At 48.5% G+C, this 18284-nt stretch overlaps 1 protein-coding gene across 2 annotated transcripts in view; it reads left to right on the top strand.

The window, feature by feature from the left end:
- The first annotated feature begins 11453 nt into the window (after positions 1-11453).
- B3GAT1 (beta-1,3-glucuronyltransferase 1) overlaps positions 11454-18284 on the top strand; it is a 29897-nt gene continuing 23066 nt past the window's right edge. Inside the window, exon 1 of one of the 2 annotated variants that reach the window (XM_046017460.1) lies at positions 11454-11762. The gene's annotated coding sequence lies outside the window, so the exon portion shown is untranslated. The remainder of the gene's footprint in view (positions 11763-18284) is intronic. The other variant, XM_046017461.1, reaches the window with a different exon arrangement.

The following is an 18284-nucleotide window of genomic DNA, read 5'->3' on the forward strand; positions in this document are numbered from 1 at the left end:
GGGACAAATTAGAGGGGAGATGAAACATGAGAGACTGTGGACTCTGAGAAACATACTGAGTGTTTTGGAAGGGAGGGGGTGAGGGGATGGATGAGCCTGGTGGTGGGTATTAAGGAGGGCAGGTATTGCATGGAGCACTGGGTGTGGTGAATAAACAATGAATCTTAGAACACTGGAAAAATAAAATTAAATTTTAAAAAAAGAATAACTTAAATCTAGCTATTTCTGGCTCTGTCAGCATTATGATTTTATGCAAGTTTCTGGACCTCAGTGTCCTTATTTATAAAATAAAAAAAAGTAGTCAATAACTCTTTTGGATGAGACAGTGTCTTCTAAACTTGACATTCTATGAGTTTATAAAATGTGTTTAATGTGAATTTAATTGAATGTAGGATTTTTATATTGGTGAAAAGAAATCAAAATATGGATAGTATCACAGCCTTCAAACTTTTATCCTGTCCTGTACCCGTGACAGAGACTTCACCCCTCAAAGTGAGCTTAGTGGACCAATGGCATCAGTATCAGTATCTGAATCGGAATCTGTATTTTAATCCGATTCCAATCAGAATCAGGAAATTCCTACATACTTTAAAGTCTGAGAAGCGCTGCTCTAAAGGACATGGCCAAAGAGCTTTTAAAAAGGCAGATTTCTGTTTCAATAGGAAGAACTTTCTAATTTGGAGACAGACTGAAGATGGAATAGAATGTCTTAAAGGGTAATAGGGCCTCTAGCATTGGGTTAACACAGAAACAGGAAAGACACCTCTCTGGGGTGTTATACAGGGGAATGGAGTTTAGATGGATAGCCTGTGATTTCTTCTAACTTCGGGGTATAAGGTTTTTAAGTGTAACCTCTGTGCATTGCCTTTGTTCTATCCGGGAGTAGAGCCAGAATAGAAGCTCACTACTCTACTTAGCTGGTTTTGAGATACCACTACTAAATACAGATGTAGTGGTAGAAGACAGCAGAATGGGGCAGAGGAAAGTGACAGAGGCCCATCCTGATTGTACATCATTTCCTTCCCTCCCAGAGACCCTTTCTTGGAAAGCTACTGGGCCTAAAAACCTTTTTACTGCCTAAAGTACATAAGACCCTTTTCTCCCTTCCTGGTCAAGGGCTTGGGTTCCTAATTTAGAACCTAATTCTTGTTCAAATTAGCCCATCTCATAGATAGAATTAGAAGCTGGGTGATGATTTGGAAAATACAATCAATTTAGTCCACTTGTTCTTGCATGTCAGCTCCATCCGATAATGAAGAATTTGATCCTCAGGCTCTAGGGCTGACAGTGAACCATTATCCGTGGGAGTGAGGTTAGTCTGACAGAACACAGGAGCCAAATGGGTTAAGGGCTGCCTTCTTCCCCCAGCAGAGGCTCCCAACCAGGGCCAAGAAGGGAGGTTAGTGATCAGATTCTACCCAAGGAAAAAAACCTGAGCACAGCAGGACAATTACCTCTATGAGGTCAGATCTTAAGACAGGGCCAGGTAAAGAAGACAAGGCACCCATCTGTACCTCAGCATCCTTATACCTAATTGGTGGGTAATGAGACCTACTCTACCCACCTCATGGAATCTTACTTAGGAACAAACCATATAATTTATGTGAAACCTCATTTACTCATCCATTTGTTTTTAATAAAGATTTATGACATCTGATATTCATTAGACATCCAGCAGGTACTGAACACTGCTAGTTAAAAGGCTGATTTAATGAATAAGTCACAGTCTGAACTTTCATGGAACTCATGTGAAATTACACAGCTACCTAATAAATAGTAGGGATGCTGGTGATGAAAATGATGATGACAATGATGATTAGGTATTCACCCCAGAAGATACTGCTAGCCAGTGCCTGATTGTAATGCACAGTGAAAGATTGTTTCTTCCATTGCTCATCTTGGCTATGAGCTAAGAGAGATTAAAATGCTTTTATACAAAGCAAACAATATACATATTTTATGAAATAATTTCTTTGCCTATTTAATTGTGGGATCTTCAAGAGAGGTAGAAAGATTCACCATTCACCACTGAGATGACTGGATTGGGTTTTAGCTTTCAGTCTCAGGGGGGCCCCTGACCATCGTAACATCCTGGTTCTGCAGGCCTGCTGAGAGTCTGAGCCTGCAGGAGGATTGCTACCATGCATGGCCTCAGTGTGCCTAGTTGTAAAACTATAATGTACAGTTCCCAATGTTTAAGTTTTCTTAATCCTGATTTATTACAAATGAATCTACTGAAACTCACAAAAATGATAGTAGTTTACCAGAGAACAAGGAACAAGTTCATTAGAAATGACCTACCCCAGCATCTCTGGTGGTCTTCCTAATTTCTTTCACTGCCAAGACACTCTCATCCTTCCCCTTAATCCTTAATAAAGACATCCAGTGTCCTCCTTCCTCCCCAAATTTAGGAGTCTTAAAGGTGGTTTCAAATTTGAAATATGCTGAGCCTCCTTGTAAAGCAACTGTGGAGTTCTACTAGGTGGTCTGTGGGTGACCAAAGCTAGGCTAGGCCTAGGAGAGGACTCTGTGATTGCCCTCACTACATCAATAAGCTAGTGTCACTTAACAAGGTGGGTTTGCCAACAAACTGATGACCCACAGTTTGGGACCTCTTTTCTCAACCTCAGAGTTAAGTCATAGGAAGCCTGCTTTCAAATTCTGCCAGTTGGGCCAGCAGTGTGTTGAAAGGGGTGTATTTTGATTTTGGACACCCTTTGTGCCAGGACTTCATTATAACTTCACTACACCAAAAATGTGGCATCAGTTACATAGAATTTGTCTTTATCCACTATGCTGTATCTCCTTAGTTGTCCTTTTTCCTTATTAGACTGCAAGCTCACTGAAGGTAAGTAACATGTACTGCCCAAGACAAGCACCTAGCAGGCCCTCAGTAAATGTTAGTTAAATGGGTGAACAAAGGAGTGGATTTTTTTAAGGAAGAACTAAAAGAAAAGAACACATAGAAACTGATTTTTAAAGACATAATCCTAGAAGTCAAAAGGATTTTAGGTATCACCTACTTAGCAGAAATGGCCTTCCCTATATCCTACCACCCACTCAAGGCAAAATCACTAATGGGTCATAGCACTCTGTCCTGCTTACCACAGATGTAGTTTCAGAACGCTTCACATAACACTTCACACATCTACAACCAAATTCAATGAAATTGACATGCAAAATAAAATTGATTTGCCATCCCTGATCTAGGTCAGTCCCCTCATTTGGAACATGGGTCCTCTTAACCTTTTCCAGTCAGTCCCCAAATATGTTGTTTCTACTCTATGCCTTATCTAGCAGTCATTTTAAAGAAGATTCTGTCTTTTTCAAAGAAACATAGCTACAGGGCCTGGAAACTGGGAACATAAATGTGGATGTCAGCCTGGCTCCCACAATGTGATGCCGTCCTGCCAAGCACAAGTTGGGCTTCCAGTGTCCTAATATTGCTTATGTCCAGATGCAAGAACATATGCCGCTCATGAGTGGCGCTGGCCTCGGTGCTGAAACATAGATATGTGTATATGAGACAGTAAAACCTACATTATTGAGGATTTAGGGTGTTTGCTTTGCTGAATGAGGGATTAGAGACCAGAAAGCCCAAAATGACCATCCATTTGCAGAAAATCAGAGCTGGAGAATTAGAACTATCAGATGTGTGCTCTAACCCAGAGGGTCCTATTAGAACTCTCCCTAACTCCTTAGCCCCCTATCCATCAATAGGCTATGTGAGGAGAGATCACCAGTTCACCTACAGAGATACTGAATGCATGCAGCCAGGAAGTAGTCATCAGGTGAAAGGCAGTTTACCCAGTTACATGCCTGGGAGCAGGCATCTGTGGGTGGGATACCTGGTGAGCAGCCACAGTGGCCTGAGGGCTAATCATCTGAGCAGGAGGTTCAAGACTGGCATCTTGGGGATCTCGCTGAACAGCCTGCTGCTGAGTAATGTTCAGGCTTTCAAGTGGCCTTGCCTCTACTTTTTCTTACCAAAGTCTGAGGAAAAGCTTGACACTCAACATTCAGCACCCTTTCCACTCATATGTCCATACTTTCTCTTTGTTGCCCTGAAATCCCGACAGAATTTTTGCTTGTTTGACAAAGCCAGAAGGGATGTATTCCTCAGTCCCCTCAGCTTCCCATGATCAATGAGGCTGTCAGAGAGTGTTTAGTGTAAGTTCCCTCTTTTCCCATCTTCCATGACACATAGATCAGGCCACATGCAGTTTGGGCAACGAGCATCAGTGCCCACTGATTCTGAGTATCCCCTCCTTACGTGGCTCCAGGAAAGAAAAGAAGAGAGAGGAGGGTAGAGAAATAAAAAAGAAGAAAATAAAGGGAAAAAAAGAAAGGAAAGAAAGGAAAAGGAAAGAAAAGGAAGGGAAGGGAAGGGAAAGGAAATTCACAGGCCTAAGGAATCTGGAGAGGGAGGAGAGAGGTGGGTGTCTGATACACTGAGCACAAAAAAAGATTTCTCAAACCTTTTAATCCCAAACTTTTCTTTCAGATTATGCCTGATCAAAAATCATTACTTGAAGTCTGAATTTCACCTACAACTGATACAGCCTCCTTTTCTTCCTCTCTTATCCAAAAGTCATGATACCAAGTATCGTGGACAATAAGAAAAATTTTGGAGGTCATTGCCCAGTGCTTCTCCTCTCTGTCCCTCCTACATTTTGTCCTGGTCATCAGCCTTTCCCAGGTCTCAGCCTGCCCTCCAGACAGCCCATTCCTCTTCTTTCTTTCAGAAGAATCCAGTGGTAGGGCACATGGGGAAAAGCAGATGGCAAATCAAAACACAGAAACCCCAGGTTTGAGAGGACTGCCAGACTGAAACAGAAGCCAAATCTTTTATTTCTCTATTTTTCAGCATGTACTAGAGGTTCTGGGACAGAGCAGCCTCCCAGAAACTGAGATGAATGAACGAATGAATGAATGAATGAATGAATGAAATCAAAGCATCCATAAGGGAAGACTCTAAGTCCTTCTTTATGTTTTTCAAATTCCAAAAGATGGTGAGAGCAGCTCAGGGGGCAAAAGCTCTGCTAACACTGAAGGTCTAAGATGTCAGCCCATCAACCTGGCTGTGGAGGGGGGTCTAGACAGGAAATTAAGCAACTACATCCATCATATTTATTGAACAACTCCTCTCTAAAAGACACTTGTAAAGGAGGTCAGTCATGCACACAAATCCTCAAGCTCTGAAAGGGAATATTCTTCTCCCTTTACATTGCTCTCTGCTTACTCTCCACACTCCAGCCTCACTTGACTTGTTTTGTTTCTCAAGCATACTGAGTCTTTTCCTGCCTCCTGACTTTGCCTGTTGCTGTTCTCTAGGACTGAGCCCCAGGTCTCCAGCTTTGCATGCAACTGGCCCTACCGCCCTGCAAATTATAGCTCAACTTTGACCTCTTGACAGAGGCTTTCCCTGATCCTCCAGTGTAAAAAGCCCCTCCCAAGATTCTCCTTAGCTCTTTGTCGTGTGATTTCCTTCTTATATCTTATTCAACATCTGTGTTTATTTAGCGTATTTGCCTGTCTATTATATCCCTACCATATAAGCTCCTGAGGTATACTGGGATGATGAACAGTATGAGTTCTAGAATTAGACTGCCTGCACCAAATGCCAACTTTGTCACTCACTGAATATGTGACCTTGATTAAATTACCTAAATACTATGTCCTGGATTCCTGACCTATAAAGTGCAATTCATAATAGAACCTTATCGTTAACAGTGCCTCATATACAAATGTCATGAAATTTGTTTATGCACACAAAGAATTCAAACATTGCCTGGTACAAATAAAGAGCCCAGTGAAGTTAACTTTTCTCATTGCTGTTATTTACTGCAACATCCATTATCTCTATCCTGGTGCCTAGCACAGAGTGTGGCATAAGAGGAGCTTAGAATAGACTCAGAATATCTGTTGAACAAATGAAAGCATGCATGCATGAATAAGAACCTCCAGAGAAGCCTAGAGAAGATGTGATGGCACTGAGAGAAAGGCAGCTTACTTCCTGAGGAGGCTCAGGCAGGAGAAGCTGCAGGATGAGGACAGCAGGGCCAGAGCAAACTCTTGGAGGAATTGAGGGAGCCCTTAGGTCTCACTGTGACTGACCCAGGCCCAGTCATAAGGAGTTCTAGAGGGACTTGGGAGGAACGGATTCTGGGGAATAGTTAGGGAGTAGTGGGAGAGATCACTTTACGTTGGTGAAGATGTAGAGAAAAAGGAACCCTCGTGCACTGTTGGTGGGAATGCAAACTAATGCAGCCACTGTGGAAAACAGTGTGAAGTTTCCCCCAAAAGTTAAAAATAGAACTACCCTATCGTCCAGTAATTGTACTATTAGGTATTTACCCAAAGAATACAAAAACACTAATTCAAAAGGAAATATGCACCCCTAATTTATTGTAGCATTATTTACAATAGCCAAATTATGGAAGCAGCCCAAGTGTCCACTGATAGGTGAGTGGATAAGGATGTGATATATATATTCAATGGAATATTACTCAGTTGTAAAAAAAAAAAAAAAAAAAAGAAATCTTCCCATTTGCAACAACATGGATGGATCTAGCGAGTATAATAACAAGTTTTTTAAAAAAAAGTCAGTCAGGGGCCCCTGGGTGGCTCAGTGGGTTAAAGCCTCTGCCTTTGGCTCAGGTCATGATCCCAGGATCCTGGGATGGAGCCCCCCCACCCCCAGGCTCTCTGCTTGGCAGGGAGCCTGCTTCCTCCTCTCTCTCTGCCTATCTGCCTACTTGTGATCTCTATCTGTCAAATAAATAAATTAAAAATCTTAAAAAAAAAAGTCAGTCAGAAAGCGACAAACACCATATGATTTCACTAATATGTGGAATTTAAGAAAACCAACAAAGAAAAAAGAGATAAACAAAGAAACAGACTCTTAACTATACAGAACATGGCTACCAGAGGGGAGGTGGAGCAGGTATGGATGAAGTAAGAGAAGGGGACTACATGTACACTTATCCAGGGGCTCCTGGGTAGCTCAGATGGTTAAGCATCTGCCTTTGGCTCAGGTCATGATCGCCAGGTCCTGGGTTGGAGACCCACATCCTGGGATGGGCTCCTGGCTCTTCGGAGAGTCTGCCTCTCCCCACCCTGCTCATTCTCTCTCTCTGTCTCTCTCTCTCTCTCTCTTTCTCTTTCTCTCTTTCTCTCTCTGTCTCAAATGAATAGATAAAACCTTTGGGGGGAAAAAAAGAGTACACTTATCCTGATGAGCACTGAGTAATGAACAGAATTGGTGAATACTATATTGTATACGTGAAACTAATATAAAACTGTATGCTAACTATACTGGAATTAAAAAAAAAAAAAACAGATCCCTTTAGGGGTCTAAAGCCATACAACTGAACCTTCCCCATAGATGCAGGGTTTTGAGAGGGCCAGGGTCAGTCTTCTCACTGTAGCTCAGGAAGAATGATGTCTGTGCTGGAAAGGAAGGGAGGGAGAAGGGGGAGGGGGAGGGCTGAGAGTCCTGGAGACCAAAGGACCATTTCTAATTTGTTATGGGGAGATGAGAATGTTCAAAATCCAAAGCTCTGACCAGAGACCTCCTGATAAAGGAGAAGAGCTTAAAGGTTTCCTCTCCTTTCTCTCTCTGGGCCATGAGCTCAACCACCCAAAACAACACAGGCACACACATCCAGTGAGAACCATTGCAGGAACAAGTCATGTGTGCCTGTCAGAGGTTCCGGGGCCCTGGGGAATTCACCCCAACTGCCCTATCCTCTCAATTCCCCCACTCTGGCGAGGGAGGGGCTGCAATAACTGGTGAGCACATGCAGCATATGGTAGGTGGGGAGAGTCTTCTGGACCAGGACTTCCACATCAAAAGGGGGGGGACTCAACAACTAGAAACGAAGCCCAGCCCTGGATCCCAGATAGGCAGAGAGCAGCTCAGCTGCTTTCTGTTACCTCTCTGGGGTGGTTGGTGAGCTGAGGAGGAAGGGTGGTCAGAAAAGGAAGTACCATTATAAATCAGGGGAAGGCCAAAACTCCTGCTGAAAGAGAGGCCTGCAGAGGCAGAGGGAACTCACAAGGGGAACAATTAACTGATAAGAGTAAACTAATTGCTATTCATATTAAATTAGGGCACAGGTGATTTGGAGAAAGCCTACAGACCCTCCCAGATGTTTTTTGGGTTTTGCATTGCAGATGATGGTTTTATGGAATCCTTCTGGGAGTCATATTACAGGAGCTGGGCCAGAACCAGAGCAGGGACAGGGCTCCCATTCCTGTTTAACTACACAATAAACACATAACAGCTTGTCCCAGAGGACAGACTCAGACTCTGCATACTAAACATTTTGGTGGTAGGCTTTGGGGGCCTCTAAGAAGAGGGGCTCACTTACTCCTGGCAGGGAAGAGGGGGAAGAGGAAGATCAGTCATTCAGGGAGATTCGGGGGCTGCTCCAGATGTTTGGAACAAGGGCTTAAATGGTGGGTTGCACTACATCTAGATGTGGAAGGGAAGGATTTCCACAGATCTGCAGAGGCCAAGCAGGAGAACGGAGAAGAGAGTAGAAGGCAATCATTACAGCCCCAATCACCCTGTGGGGTCTGGTGTATGTGTGTGTGTGTGTGCACATATATGTCTATCTGTGTGGGTTTTCAGGTATGCACATCTGCATGCATGCATAAATGCACTCCAGGAATAGGAGAGTTGTGTATGTCTGCATGTGTATCTGCCTCTGTGCGAACATTTTGTATCTATATAGCTGTTTGTGTATTTATATGTGTTCACGCACTTGGGGTATTGCCAAAACTTCCCACCGAAACTAATGGCAGGCTGTTTTCTCTTCACTGAGGCTTATCATACTAATTTTAATCCCACATTATTGTTTTAAGTTGGCTCTAAAAATTAATATTAAAAAATTCTGTAAATAGAGCCTGGGGCTAAATTGCAAGACAGGTCCCTAGAAAGGGGTTTTATTATCACTATTGTTCTTATAACAATAGTGAGGTTCCTGAAGCTTGCCACCCATCCTGTTCCACCTGGTTAGCCTCCCCTTAGTGAAAGGGAGAGCAGCCGAAAACACCTGCAGACAGTGTCCAACTGGCCACAGTCTGTCAGGACCAGACGGGACTGATGACCTTTTAGTCTAATGCTTGGTTTTATTACTGAAAAGAATGGCTGTGAAGGACTGACTACCCAGTCACCCAGGTAGTGTCTTCACAGTCAGCCTGAAGCTCTTCATTGCCTGAACTTACCACAAGAAGGCTGTGCCCTGTCCTGGGGGAATTGATGGCGAAATAGATGAAATCCCTGTCATAGCCTCACATAATCCACACATTGCTGATCCTGATATCCTCTGTGGGCTTCAGTCCCCTTGTTTATAAAATGATGGGCTAGAACCAGCAACTCTATAAGGGTATTTCTACCCTACTATTTGGTGATTGTATATCCAGGACCAGCGGCTTTAACTGGGGAGACGGGCAGTTTGTACTCCATGCAAACTCATGGCCACGTCCCTCCTCTGCATTCTCTTGATCTGCCCTTTCCTGCTCCAGTTGGTGCAGTGGGGAAGTAGAATGTGAGGACAAGGAAAACTTGATCTGTGAAAAGTTTCTCTTAGCAGAGTCTAAGGTGCAAGTGTTATTAAAATAAGGGAAAGAGAAAACAGAGTAGGGGTTGCTGTAATTCATACATCATTAAGAGAATGAAGAAATGATCCTATGCTATAGCAGAAGGTACTCAGGTTAGATGTGGAAGAACTTCCTTGATGGCAAGGAGAGCTGTTAAACAGTTAAGGAAGAGAGAATAGGAGGGAATAAGAGAGTGAGACAGCTGTCCTCAGAGACAGTAATTACATTTTCAAATATCTGTGAGATGGTATGGATGATGAGGCCCCTTCCTCATCTCAAGATCTTGACCAAAGTAGCTAATTCTGAAGCCCTTGCCCCTAGCCCATCCTCCACCCACCACACATACTCAGGTAAGGAGCAGGGCAGGGCCTGGCTGGGTAGTGACCAGAGTCAGGAAGGCGGTGGGGGAAGGGGTCCCGTGCTTCTCAGAATCAGCCCAGAGTACACAGAAAAACTGCCTGGTGGTACTACTTCGGCTCAGCAATGCCTGACAGTGGGTCTAGAGTTGGTGGAAGGAAGAAGGCATCAGACCTTGTGGGAGAGTTAGAGTTCCTAAAAAACACTGACATCCTCTGGCCCTGCCATGACTAGAACCCCAGCTACAGGAACTGGCCTCTGCTGGGGCTGTGAAGAGAACACAGGGTGGCCCTGACTACAGGTGTCCAGGAAGACGACAAGCCTGGGTGTACAAAACCTTTAAAACATTTATGAGGATAGCTTCTAAGTCTCTGGCAACTTGACACAAAAGCATTTGGAAGTATCTCCATAGCTAGCTACCTGCCATGGCTATATCTGTACCCCATACATATATGCACACACATGTGCCTACGCAAAGACTCCCTGGTTACACACACACCCAGCCCACCCAACACACACAGGCAGGACACATGCAGAGGCATCTTTGCCCAGGGAGCCCTGGGAAATTACTGGATAGCCTACTAGCCCCCTTCTCTCCATCTCTGCTCCTTCCTTCCCAGTACAGCTCCCTCTCTACTCCACCCGTTGCCTCCCTGCTTTCTCTTTGAAATGTCCAGGGCACTGTGGGAGGGGGAGTGGAGGCTAACCGTCAGCAGCTGGACATGCCCTTCGACAAGGCAGCAGTGCCGATAGATGGGGCCATTCGGTTGGCCGGTGCCTGAGGACCCCCATCTCTACCCCACGTAGACAGCCCTGTATCCAGGCAGGTACCACCCACCCCCACCAGTTATCTCCCACTCCTGGGTGCCTGACGCCAAGCAGAGAGCCGCACCCTCCCCACTCCCCAGCTCTGCCTCCCGGTCCCAGAGAACCGCCCCCCAACTGCCCAGCCCGGAAACAATCACCCTTTGAGAAAGGCTGCCAAGCTGGGCGCCAGGAACAGCCAGGATGGAGGCGGGGTGGGATGGGGGCGCAGGCAACGGGCCGGGAGAGCTTTAACTCTAGAGAGCCGAGGCCCGGTGTGGCTCGCCACCCCCCTACCCCGCCCCCGCAGCCCCTGCTCTAGCGCCTCAAACCCGAGCCGCCTAGTCTGGGGAGCACTTGTGTGAAGGGGGCGGGGGGGCGATACCAATCACGGGGGGGGGTCGCCACCTCCTCCTCGCGCCCCCCGCCTCGGCGGGAGAGGTTGGTACCGCCCATTAGCAGCGCGGGTCCCGCTGGCAGCTAGCGCGCGCTCCGGGGCGGGGGCGGGGGGAGTGGGGGCGGGGAGCGAGGGGTGGAGGCGGGGCGGCAGGCGCTGTCAGAGCCGCGGCTGCACCGGCGCATCCGCTGCCGCGGAGGGGACTCCGCGCCCGCCCGGTCGGCTCGGCTCCGGCCGCCCCGCGCCTCCCCCCTCGCCGTCCCCCGGGCCTGCCCCCCTTGCTTCCCCCACCCCGTCCCTTGTGCCTCCCCCGCCCCTACTCCCCCACCCCCTGTGTCCCAGCCTGCGCCCTCCCGCGCGCTCCCAGGCTCCGGCTGCAGCCTCTCCGAGCCCAGGAGCCGGGCCGGGGCGGCGGGCGGGCGGGCGCGCGGACCCCGCGGCTATGAAGTGGCCCCCAGGGGCCCGGAGCCCGAGAGCCCCCGGGGAGGGAGGTGCGCGCGGCCCAGGGCAGCAGCCGAGGGGCGCCGGGGCCGGCGCATAGGGGCCGCCGCCCGCCATGGACCGCGCCGGGGACGATTCGGACTCGCCGCCGCAGGTCAGTGCCCCCGCGCCCCCCGCGCGCTGCCACAGCGCAGAGTCCCTTTATGCGTCCCCATCAGTACCCACGCCATGTCCTCCCTTGTGTGTGTGTGTGTGTGTGTGTGTGTGTGTGTGTGTGTGTGTGCGCGCGCGCGCGCGCAGCGGGGGCAGCTGGAAAGGGGCCGGGAACCGGGCCGGGGCTGGGAGGCGCTGCCGCCAAGGGGCTGCGAAACAAAACCCCGGTGATGCCTGCCGTCCTCCGGCCGGCCTTCAGGGGAGAGAGAGCTGGTTCTCGGCAGCTTCCAACAACTGGCCCAGGCTCTGAGCTCTTGCGCCCCTTTCCACCTCAGCAGGTGGTTCCTGGTCTCCGGGAGGAGTCAGGGGCTAGCACACCCGCCGCACCCCTGCTCCCCAGCAGCCATTCCCAGTCGCTCTGTAGCCGCAGGTACTGGCAAGTTAACTCTCTTTGGGGAACCCAGCCTCTGCCACTCTACTGGGGAGCCTGAGGGGCTAGAAGGTGGTAAGGGTGGCCCTTTGCTCTTGGGCCCATCAGTGTAGCCAGGAAGGAGGCATGACCAAGTTCACCACCCACCCCGGTGCCCCTGACATCCTGATTCCTCTGAAGCCAGAGCATAAAACTTTAGAAAATGAAGCTGAGAGGTGAGGCAAGATAGAAGAAAGGAGAAAGCCATAGGATCTCACAGTGCCAGAGAAAGGAGGGGACAGCCTGGTACCAGGCAGCTTAGGTCAAGAGACACCCCTTCCCCCACACACATATGAACACATAAACAATCTTGACTAGCCTCCCCTTCCCCTACCTCCACCCAGCCAGGCCTACCATCAGCCATGAACTATTCTGATGAATTTTTGTAGAAGCTGGAGCTAAAAGATTCCAGGGATTTCCAATTCACAGGACTCTGAAGGGGACCTCTGCTGACAGTTGCTAGCCCTATACTGGTGGGGCAGCTCTATCTGTATGAGTACCAATCTGGATAGAGGAAGCATTGGGACCCGGTTGGGTTCCGTGGCTTGCACTGTGAAAGGATTAGGTGTGAATGTCCTAGTGCATAATAGCACTATGAAGTTATTATGTGTTTGTGTGGAAATGGGAAGCACACAGCTTCTTAAATTGGGGGTTGTGGGGGTGCGTGGCTTCACAGGACTGATGCTCTAATGTTTTCTAAGATTTGTCTTCTGTGCCCCATGTCACCCTACCTCTGTCAGTAACCACCAGAGAGACTGAGACATTTCCTCCCAGAATTTGATTAACTGGTGACCATAATTGGCCTTACTGGACCAAACAAGTTCCCCGTTCATATGGAATAAAGACCCTTCCCATGAGACCTTCAAAGAAATTGTCCACTCTGCCATGTCTGTGTCCAGCACACCCAAAAGTTCTGGAGTTCCATGCCATTTCCCTCTGCCCCTTTTGGTGGGAACAAGAAAGCTTGCCAAGGTTAATGGAATAGGGAAGGTTAATGAATTTGTGCCTCAGTCAGCCCAGGAACCATGTGGCTTGCTGTGCCCATTTCTCTACCTGATCCTAGATGCTTGGAAATCACTGTGTTTTCAGGCATGTTGGAAGTTCATATGTGCTGGATTGAATATATGCATATAGGTTTCTGGGTGAGCAGGCACTAACTGGTCCACTTGAAGCATGGGGCAGGTAAATCACTGAGGTGGGACAACTCCAATGACAGGATTGGAGCCTGCAGCAGAGACCAGGGGCTCCAGAAGAGCATGGGGGGAGGAGGGGGTAGCTCAGTTCCCTGTCTCTGGCATCTGAGGTAGTTTTACCCACAGTAGTTTGAGGGGTGAGGGGAACAAGTCAGCTGTACTTCTTGTTGTGAAGCATAAGGTGAGGAGGTTGGACAAGAGCTTTGCAAGTGTGAGAAGTGCAGGAAGATGAGCTGATTGGGAGTCAGGCTCAAAGATAGGGGAGCTCGTTGGTTCAGTTTGGCTAGGAAAGAGGAATGAGCAGGCATAGAGATGCCCGAGAGCTCCTGTCTGCTGACACTGGAAGAGAAGCAAGGCAGGGCTCAGGAAGAGAAGGAATCTGAGAGTCTGCAGCAGGCAGTGGAGCCAGCCTGAGACAACAGACAAAGACTCAGAAGCGTGCTCACAGAATGATGGGGTGGGGGGCCCAGAGGCAGAGCTGTGGCTTGCCCAGTGGTGCTGTTGGGGCCAGTCCAGGGCCCTCCCAATCTCCACAGTACCCGCAGTCATCCACCAGAGGGTGGAGGGGTCCTTAGAGGAGCCATCAGACAGTCTCCTGAGGAAGGCCCTTTCCAGGCCTCCGATGAATGCGAGGGAAGCTTAAAGGCAGAAGAGGGTTGGCTGTTGGATCAGTGTCTTCAGGAAGACCTTCTTGCCCAGGATCATCCCCCAGTGCTGAGGGCTTCCTCCATCTCCTGGCCCCTGCCCCACTACCCCTCCTCATCCTGGGATGCGTGGAGTGGGGAAGGGTGTGGACTCTGGAGAGACTGGCTCTGGGAAGAAGGAAAAGAAAAGCCTCTTTCATGATGCCCCAGGCCGCCAGACAAGACATTTGGAGACCCTGCAGAAGAACATTGGGCTGGGTGGGGGGGGGGGGGTGCACGGGTATGGAAGTAGTGCAGAGCACAGGCTCTCAGCCAGGTCTGGGGGTCCCTCCATGACCAGTTTAGTGGACTTTGGGAAAAACAGCCCTCTAAGGCCTGGTTTCCTAAAAACCTAACCTGAGGAAGCCTCATCTCACAGGCTGTTTTTAGGTGAAGTGCCAGATGAATGTTAATTTATGTACTTATTTCATATACCCTCCCCCACATTCTTCCAGGATCTGGATGGCTCTAGAATTTGGAGTAGCAATTCTCTGGCCAACTCTGGAACCAATTACACTGGGATGGTTATAGTCTCCATCTCCCACGCCACTCCACCCCATCTGCTTTGCCACTCCTCCAGACTCCAGGCCTTCCCCAGGCCCACCTGGGATGTGCCTCTGTTACAAGGACACTCTCATGTCTTCTTGGAACAACAGCAACTGCACTGTTTCCCTGTCTAATTAGTGGTCAGTGTAATTGTTTCAGCTCATCAGCTAGTGATTTCATAAAACAACTTATGCAACTTAGAAGAACCCTAGCTCTGTCACGTCTTATTATCCATGCTGAAAAACGGCAAGGTGGACAGATGTCACTCAAAATTCCTTTCACTTCCATCGATGTTGACTGAGCACCTACTGTGTCCTAGGCCCTGGGCCAGTGCTGGGAACATAAGCCATCAAATAATCCAAAATCAGGAGTTTTTATTTAGCTTTTGGAAGGGTTATGTGGGTTGCTTTTTTTTTTTTTTTTTTTTTTTTTTTGCAGCTACAGCAAATTTACTTTTCTAATGAGGTTCAGCTCTAGCCAATATTAAAATGAGTTTGCGCTCCCTGCGCACACCAGCTGACAGCAGGGCAGGCAGCCTCCCAGCCAAGTGCCTGGCAGGGATTAGGGCTTTGCCACCAATAAGCCCAAAAGTGGAGAGTTTCAGTCTGGATCACCAAGAGTTGACTGGATTTAGAGATAAACCTTGCCCACGGGGCTGTGTATCTCACAAAGTATTAGAGGCATGGGCAGGGCTTCTTCTTGTATGTGTGAACTGTGAGCTGTTCTTATCTCTTTATGATGGGAAGAAGGCTGGAAGGAGCAGAGATAAGACAGCTTGGCCTGGATTATTTGGAGTGGAAATATAGGACCAGACCTGAGGTTGGGAGCCTGGTTCAGCCAGTCCTCCCTGACTGGCTAGGTGTGGCTGAGCTCATCCCTTCTCCCTCCTTCTGCTTCTCTCCATCTTGCTTTTTTCCTTATGAGGCGGTTAGGCAATTGGACCTCTGAGGCCATGAGTCTTTTTAGGCTCAAGACCATCATTCAGAAACCTCTATAGCCCAACACTAGATGTGGGGTGAGCTGCTTTCCTTCCCATGGTGGGCAGCCTTCCATTCACACCAGCCATATTTTGAGAGCCAGTGGCCACCATATTGGACAGCACAGATACAGAACATTCCGAGCATCACAGGAAGTTCTACTGAAAGTGCCATTCTAGACTCGACATGGATGGTTTAGCAAGATGGCTAAGAGAATGGGCTCTGGGGCCTGACTGGCTAAACTCAAATATGGCTTTGCTACTTAATAACCATGTAGCCTTGGGACATCACTTGTCCTCTTGGTGCCTCAGATTTCTCATCTCTAAAATGGGGATAATCCCAGGGTGTTTATGAGGAGAGAATGAGTCATTACGGTTAATCATGATAATCACTCGGAGAATGCAATAGTAAGTGCTTTGCCTAGCAATTTCTATTAGTCATTTATTTAACAGTTCACTTAACACTTAATGAACAACACACTTTATGCCAGCGTAATGCCAGGTGCTGGAGCTGTCAGTCATCAGCCTGTGACCTTGCTCCCTGAACCTCAGTTTCCTCACCTGTGATGGGAATGTGCCAGATAGTAACCCCTCACCACTGCCCTGATGAGATGCATTGAGATGAGTAATGTCTTCCTTTGCCCACGATACTTCTGGATAAGCAGGGGCTAACATTTCTGGAAGCGTATACAACTTAAGTTCTCTTTTTATTGGAACTACTCTCACCAAAAAAAGCATTTTCTAAGCCTCCATAAGTCCAAAATAAAAGGGGCAAATGAGGTCCCAGCTGCCTCCAGCATCTTGTTGAGTGGGGAAAGAACCAACTGGGCGGGGGGGGTGGCTCTTGCCTGGGCTCACCCGCTCCCTGGTCTGGAGGAAAGGAAAGCTAGGAGGCCGCTGCCCTGGGCTCAACAGTGGGAAGAGGCCAGGAGGGAGCAAGGCCCTTGGCTGCACAGGATGTAAAAATCGGCTGGCTGACCCAGTGACTCGTCACAGCTCACTGTGTCAGCAGCTCACTGTGTGACAGAATCTTATAGAACCTCATCTTCCTCATCTAAAATATGAGGAGTGTGACTCATGTGAACATTGCCCCACCTGAATTATACCACTTACCTTGGTAAAGGAAGGAAATGTGTCTGAGAAGCAAGAATTCGCCATTTGTAGCCACAAACTATTGGATGAACACTGAAGACTATCTGGGCTATAAGGCTTTGCACAGAATTTGGATTCTGTGACTCTGGGTTGATTCCTTCTTTTTATAGGTAAGAAAACCAACACCCAGAGAGGTTCCAGACCTATCTCAGGTCACACAGCACTGTAGTGTCTTTTCCTAGACTGTGACCTCAGTCTCCCACCTCCCTACTTCTCCCTCTCTGTTAGGCTGCCTGTCCTTTTGGGAGGACAGAGATGCACAGCAGAGAAGCAGGAGTTGCCTCAGCCGGGGTGTGGGGTAAGAGGCTGACATTTGAGCCCCAGGGCTCCTTTCATCCAGTCTGGGAGAGGTCTTCTCTCCCCTCCTCTGACAACTGGCCCAAGAAGATGAACCTAAACTATCTCTGACAGGACCCCAGGGAAGGTCAGATCCTTCCGGCCACAGGCAATGCATTAAAAATACATAGAAAACTTTAATTAAATCAGTGAATCATTAACCTGCTACTGTATGTCCATGTACACTCTGACCAAAGGAATAAGTTCAGCCTGGAAATCATCAGTCTGAGAGAGCCATCAGGGGCCCTCCATAGCTTGACACAGGTTCTGGGGCCACCTGGCTCCAGCTCAACCCAGACCTGAAGCTTCTGGGTCCCTACTGGCTGATTAGGGGTGACCTATGGGATGTGTTCTGAAGCCTAAGGATATCCAGGCATCTTTCTCAGCCCACCTTCCCATCACCAGCATCTTGATGCCCTTAGATAAGTGCTGACTTCTGGAGATGTTAGCACCCTGTCCCCTGGAAGGTATAGTTAATAGGATAATACAGCCAGGGTGAGCAGACCACATGAGGCTCTTCAAGTAGACGCCTCTTCTCTGTGGCCATCCTGGGCACATATTTATTTCTCCCACTCACTACTTCACGCTCTCTTCTCCTCTACCCGCTTCATGCACAGAGCACAGACCAGGAAGGACCACCCTGGGTTCCAACGCAGTGGCTCGCCAGCACTCCCCCCAGGGCTGCAGAATCCTTGCTTCTGGGCATGTTAATTTCTTTTTCCATCAGTGCTTCTGAACTTAAACTGAAGTGTTACTAGCCTAACTCATCACTTGTCGATACCGACTTCTTCTCCCACTCATCTCTCTCTCTCTCTCTCTCTCTCTGGAAACACTTGCCCCAGCTTCTCTGTCTCTGTCCCTCCCTAGGCCCCATGACTGGGCAACACAGCAGGCTGCTCTATGTGTGAGTGCATGTGTGTGTGTGTATGCATTCATGTGTGCACACACTCCTCCACCATGCCTCACTCGGTCCTAGCAGCACCTCTGGAACCTCTGTAGGGTTCTCTGTGCATGTTTCCTCAGGGCAGCACTCCCCCGTGACAGCCAGCAGGCAGGTGCACCCAGCAGCCCCACTTGGGACTACACACAGGGGCCCACTCCAACCCTGCTGCCAGGAAAGCCCTCTGACCCGCCATCCCCTCTCCCTGCCCAGTATGCAGGCCATAAG

Source organism: Meles meles, chromosome 8 (genome assembly GCF_922984935.1).
Source record: "Meles meles chromosome 8, mMelMel3.1 paternal haplotype, whole genome shotgun sequence".
NCBI classification, from domain to species: Eukaryota; Metazoa; Chordata; class Mammalia; order Carnivora; family Mustelidae; genus Meles; species Meles meles.